General features: G+C 37.0%; 1 long non-coding RNA gene across 1 annotated transcript; it reads left to right on the top strand.

Annotated features, from left to right (window-relative positions):
* The first annotated feature begins 3,070 nt into the window (after nt 1-3,070).
* Nucleotides 3,071-6,177, top strand: LOC112160975. The gene is made up of 3 exons (XR_002921761.2): nt 3,071-3,144; nt 3,262-3,312; nt 4,557-6,177. It is a non-coding gene; the product is annotated as an uncharacterized LOC112160975 (long non-coding RNA).
* The last annotated feature ends 546 nt before the right edge of the window (nt 6,178-6,723 follow it).

Genomic DNA, 6,723 nt, shown 5'->3' with positions numbered 1-6,723 from the left:
ATCTGACAGAGTAAAAATGGGAGTTTTTGCCCAGCAGAAACACTTTCCTGTGAGAGAACATAGGAACAGCCTCAACCACACTACCCACAGCTACCAAGAGGGGGCACAATTAGAACAGACAAAGACAGATGTGTGAGCAAGAGAAGGCAGATGTGTGTGTGTGGAGATGAGACTGTGGGGAAATGTGTGTGTGTATGCCACTGCACACTCTCCCACTGACAACGACTTTTTGTAACTAAGTGAGTAAGTTATTGGGTGTGACAGGAAGTCCTTTACATGCTAAAGAACAGATTGTATCTGTTAACACCTGCCAGCGCCCAGGACATTATTACACCTGAACAAGCATGGCTAATTATTGAATTGAATGGGCTGTTTGATACAGAAAGCACAACCTAGGATGAGGTACAGGAAGAATGGTTGAAAAAACTGAAACAATGTTAGTAGTTTTACAAAACTGCTGTGTGTACATTTGTAACAACAGAATGTGTTTATTGAACAGAGTTTTATGATTAAATCATGTATTAAACTACATAGTATGTGTAAAAAGCACATATCCCTCATGCTATCTTATGGGGTCCAGATGACCCACCTTTCTATCAATGTGTGATCCCTCCCATGATAAAGGTGGACAGAATTTTATGTCTTCTTGTGACACCAGTGGAGATAAAAAATTGTTGGAAAAAAAAAAAAAAAGTTTAGCGCGCTGTCTTGTGGGGTCCAGATGGGTGAGTTTCACCCAAAGCAGATCTCTTGGCAGGCCACTTGGACCAAAGATGGGCCCTTTACAATTTTTTTAAGATAGTCTCAGGTCTTGATCACAACATACTCAAAACTTAAAAGTTGTTGAAGAAATCAAACCCAAGTGCTGACTGACTGAGGTTATTGAGACCCAAGTCTCCTCGTGTCTCTGGCATCACACATGATGTTAAACTTTGTCTTCACTTTGATGGATTCCGTCCCAGTGGTGGAGCTACAACATTTTATATGGGGGGCTGGACGGAAGACTTTGTAAAGGTGGCAAATGTCAACAGCAGAGTAGAAGCCAATTACAAACAAAATTATTGAAAAAAAATTATTTTATATTGGCTAAATATTATTAGATATTTTAGCTAAGCTGCTTGTTCTAATTCTTAAAGAAGCTTGTACTGACAATTTCTTAATCTTTGTCAGTAATAATACTAATATTGACTCAAAAAATGGAGAGGGGTAAAACATTTTTGTGGGGGGACAGCTGCCCCTCCTCGCACCCTGTAGATCCACCCCCTGTACAAATTCTTATTAATATTTGTTTTATATTTTATATTCTAAGCTAGGTGGGGGGTTATGGGGCGTGGTGTTGTCGCTGTTAGTGCTTCTTTAAAACTTTCAGGATGAAAAAGCAACAAAACAAGACCTCAGGGACAGCTTTAAGGTCAAAAATGAAGAAAGAGGGGGAAAAACAGACTCAAAGTAGAGGTTTGTCTGCTTTATTTGCATTCAATTGCTTGGATCCTCCCGGCATTTCGGTAAAAATACACATTTTTGTTGAAAAAGAAAATTTAACTGGCGATCTAGTTTTTTTTCCTATCTTTAATCCTTTAACAATGGAAATTACCACTGTATAATAGGTCATACTAGTAAATTCCAATCAGGTACTCCCGGATCAGGTTTGAAACTTAAATCAAAAGCAACAGCACCATTAGCTCTGTTCTACTTGAAGAAACAATTTGAATAATAATTGATGACAGCTAATTGTAAGGTTTTGTTTGTTGTTTTTACAGACTTTTCAAAGATTTATATTTTATTAGTTCTAAGTATGCTCCTTGTGTGTTCTTAGATTTGTTCAAACCTGTCCTCCTCATGTTTAATTGGATAAAGGTAAACAGTTTGGTGCTCATTTTTAAAAAGTAAAAGTCTTTATCCTGAAGACAAATGAGTTACAATAAAGAACATGTGATTCTAACACGATTGCTAATATTTAAATATTCCTGCTTTAAAATTCTGGGCAAATAATGGAACAGTGATTTCAAAAGTACACAAATATTTTTCAAAAAAAGTTTCTTTGTGTGCCCAGGATATTTCAGATGAGGGGAGGATATTTTGTCGCCTTCCTTTGAAGGCCTATTTTTCACGAAGAGAGTAGCCTGCTGAGTTTGGTAGTTAAACGGCTTTTCTGTCCTGGTGCTTTTGCAGTAGAGCTCTTTGCAGGATTCTTCACAGACCCCGAACAAATACACAATTGCTCATTCATTTGTACCTGTTCTGAGCAGAATGGACCTCAGCTATCCTCATTTGTCCCCAAGCACACATTTTACCACCAAACTTGACAATCACTGGCTTAATATATTAAGGTTTGTTTTACCTTATATTGGTTTGGTGAAAGTTAAAGACAATTGATGTGCACTTTTAAAAGTTTACAATCAGTAAAAGATTAAAAGGGCAAAGGCTGTCTATCTGACAAAGAAAATAAAGGAGAAATGTTATATATTTTGAATTATAAATTTAATTTTATCTTTAGATTACCAACATATTTTAACATTAGAATCCCGCCACGTTCAATTTGATTTAACTTTTTTGAGGAACATAATGGACGACAAGATTGACTCTTCATTTCTGTTAGGCTGCTTTGAACTCCATGTGCCACAGCAAACCACAAGCTGTTTTATTCCATGATTCATTTGCTTGTCTTTTAACAGTCCGATTTGGTACATTCTGTATTTTGACAAATGCTTTTATCTCTTCCTCATCTTATTTTCTCACTGCTCACTCCTGTGCTCATAAACCATGTCTTTTAACATAAATCAAAGGTTTGAGAGAATTTTAAACAATACACCTCTCTGTTTTATTATAATTATTTTATATTTATATGAAAAATGTGGGAATTTTGTGAATTTAGTGTGTACATTTTTTTCTACAAATGGGCTTTGACTTGTTGGTGAATAAATAAATAAAATTGAATTCCCCTGATTGTTGTTGTCTCGTAAACTCAAAGTTGTTTGCTTTTTTTATTAAATTTTTATAACATTTTATCTGGTTTATGACTCCATCAGCTTAGAAAGTTTACAAAAACCAAGTTGCCCTGTGGTGTTTGCAGCATTTGGCACTGAAACGTTTACCACAGACCACACCTGCCTCCAGCATTTTACCTGCAGACTGCACTGCAAGGTGGGGAGTTTTCCTGCTTTTAGCACGGATCTTTATGTAAACCCATCATGCTTCTCATTTCCAGCAACTCAAGTCTATACGACTGCTGACATTAACTGCATTTCCATTTGTCTGCAGGAATTCTGACATATTACCTGGATGATTCCCAGCCTTGCACAGCGTATTTCAGTAAGTGTAAAACAGGGGTGGGATATTGCTACGGGGTGTAATTGCCTGCTCTAACAGGACCGATGTTCTGACACTGATAGAGCCCGAACTCCATTATTAGATGAGCTCCCTTCTTATATCAAATCAATGCTGTGTATTGTAAAATAAATAATGTTAGATAAAGATTGCACAACAGCAAGCATCCAATATCGTTGACTTGAATAATGCATCACTTTTACTGCCTCTATGGATTTGGATGTAAAAACTATTGGATGCCCTTGAATTTTTATTTGATTGTCTCTGTCTTTCGGGTCAAACAGGCAGAGGTTTATATTTTGCCAATGAATTTATTTGTACTGTATATGTTAAACACAAACACACACACAGACACACACCTACTGCTGTGTTATCACCTCAACGTCTTTTAAGCTCATTTTTTTATCAGATTTGAGCCAAAATTGATCATCAAATGCTTAGTGTCTTTCATTTAACTAAATAACTTAAAATTATTTTAAAAAATTGAGTTACAATTAATATTGGATGTCCATAGGACCTTTGGTGGTGTTTTTGTATTTGCATTCACATTAAAATGAAATGGAAAAAGGACAACAAAATGAAGTTCCTCTATAATCTTTGCACTACACTGTAGACAGCAACAGTATAAATTAAAAACAAAACTTTTAAAATGAATGAAATTATGTAGTTGGAAAAAACCTACAGAAAAAACTATATATATTTTATGAAAAAAAAAAAGAATTTACTAGGCAGTTTATTAAGGAATGCAATTTTAGAATGAGAGCAATCGTAGAATGCTTGATTTTATTTGGTCCCTGGAAAGATCAATGAATCAGAGAAATATTTGTCTCACTTAATTTTTTTTCTGTAAATGTTTTGCCAAATCCACAAGCTTTATTGTGCTATGTTGAATAATAAAACATTTAGTTGTTGCTTGGCTTCAAATTTTCTAAAGTCAGTTGTCCCATCAGACATCTCAAAGGCCAAGGTTTAAAGACAAATGGCCAACAAGGCCGATTTAATCAACTGTCACCGGGGACTCTTACGGCTCAGAAAGATTAAAAGCCTTTACATGAAAAGGAAGCTCAAATAAAATCCACCTAAAATAACCAGCTGACAGGTATTATGCAATATAAACACCACTGTCAAAAGGCACCATAGTGATTTGTGCTATTATATGCCAACAGGATCTTCTGATTTGACTCAGCTTGAGCCTTTCTGTTGAATATTCTCCATCTGTGTGTTTGCAGTCCACAGTTGTGCTTCTCAGATCAGATTCTAATGGATACTGTAACAACTAATGAGCTGTCCAGGGTGTACCTGCCTCTACCACTCAAGTCAGCTGGGATAGGCTCCAGTCCCATGTCCTTCAAGAAGATGAAACAGAAGTAAAAAATGCATGAATGTACAGACAAGTACAAGATGGTGCACAACAATGTTCACCACCTTCCACAGACCCTCACACATGAAGTAGAAAAGGAGAGGGATGAAAAAAACAACAATGTTCAAATCTGGTTTTTGAGTTCTTGAGTGACTGCTGTGGTACCACAAACCTGCAGCAGTGAGCTTCCTCCCACTATGACAGTACGGACTGGACACTACTCAAACACCAACATATGGCAGAGTTTTAGACTCCACATGGGGTTTTAGTGAAGCAAGCTGAGCAGAATTCTTTATAAATTTACTTATTGTGTCCCATAGCAGTCACTGACGGCAAGGACCGCATTAATTTTGCAAAACTTCTTTCGTACTTCGCCTTTCAGCAAAATTTAGCCCCTGCCACATACTGAAAAACTCATCAAAATTTACACCCAGTATTTGGTAAATAAAGTAAATTGGGGCAAAGTGAGCGACATCACTCCAAACAAAAGGTTGACATCAAAGCAGGAGAAACCATCTTTTGGAGCTTAAAAAACATTTCAAACTCCATTAATGAATCCAAAACACAAATGTCAGGGGAATCCAAAGAAAGGTTTAACGTTATTGTCGTGCTGTGCTTTCCTGGTGATTGTGCAGCTCTTCAGTACGTGTATGGGGAGATAAATCACTTCACACCACAAGCACTCTTTACTAGGAAACTTTTACTGGTCTTCAGGCAGGTGAGTATAGATAATGGTTTCAATAGAAAGAGGCTTCTCATATTTGCTCGGGCACAGAACAGCTGCGAGACCTGTCCATGTGATGAACGTGAGCACCTTCTAAATATTTTCACTTCACACACACTTAATCTCAACTTCAAGTATTGCGTTACTTTACTTAACCAATTAGAAGAGGCAGACATGGGGTTATGTATGTCGCAGTACCTTACCTTAATATAGGATGGCCATAGGACCTATGGCTTGGTGGTCATTTTATGGCAATGTGGGAAATTTGTTAATTTGTTAATAAACAATATAGAGGAAAAAAAAAAAAAAAAACTTAAGCAGTCTTCACAAAATTTCCCCCACCTGCAGTAATCAGACAGAATATTACATTTTGTTTTACTGTCAGCGTTTGGTCAAGGCAATGCTGTAAATTCCCACTTGAATTTATGACATAAGTACGAGAGTTGCGTTAAGAATGCCAGAAGAGGAGGCTGTTACGTTGTGTGTTGAAATTGATAATTGAAATAATTTTGATTATAACATGTCATTGTCTGTGGATTCATCTGTACGCAAGGTACTACAGAAGAACACAACACCACCAGCTTAAGACTACAACCAAAACCAAAGTTCTGTTGAGATTTGGACCCCGGGAAGAGGCCATCTTGAATTTTTCAAAAATATAATTAAAATACTTTCAACAAATTTAAACTCCTAAGAATTTTGATCTATCGCCTCATCACTCCTCAGGCCTCATTGAGAAACTACTTGGGGGAAAAAAGTTTAAACGGGGTTAGCATAGCTAGCTCGCATAAGTGGCGTTCCCCTGTTATTCGCACAGTTTTTACTGAAACATTGGGAGAATATATTCAATGAATCATTGGCTCCAGGAATGTGGATGTGGTTAACAAAAAAAACTCTGTTGCCAAGGAATTGAAAAATGTACTTTTTCCAATTCTTAACCCCTTCGAGGCGACCAAAAAATGAAATGGTTGCTATGGAGATAAAACCAACAGAGAAGCTGCTATTTTGAAAAAAATGTGGGGTTGATTTTTCATGAATTTGTCAACTCTGATATGGGTGGCAGGGGTAATTAAAGGCCGTGAGGGCAAGTAGCTACTGCGGGTCAAACAGCACTACCTGCCCCTTTAATTATTCATTTATTTACCTAATCAATTCACATTATTGTTGCTCATCTTCCTTTTTTTGTCTCCTTTTGCCATCTGTCATCTGTCTGCACAGACTTAAAGAGCAAACTGTTTGTTGTCTTGTATCTCCCCACTTCCAAACCCCCTCACATGCGCTAAACTCCACACAAAGACACTCTTGAGCCCAC

The sequence above is a fragment of the Oryzias melastigma genome, linkage group LG3, assembly GCF_002922805.2.
Source record: "Oryzias melastigma strain HK-1 linkage group LG3, ASM292280v2, whole genome shotgun sequence".
NCBI classification, from domain to species: domain Eukaryota; kingdom Metazoa; phylum Chordata; class Actinopteri; order Beloniformes; family Adrianichthyidae; genus Oryzias; species Oryzias melastigma.
Note: the sequence above shows the minus strand (reverse complement) of the source record. Positions and strands in the feature narration are given on the sequence as shown.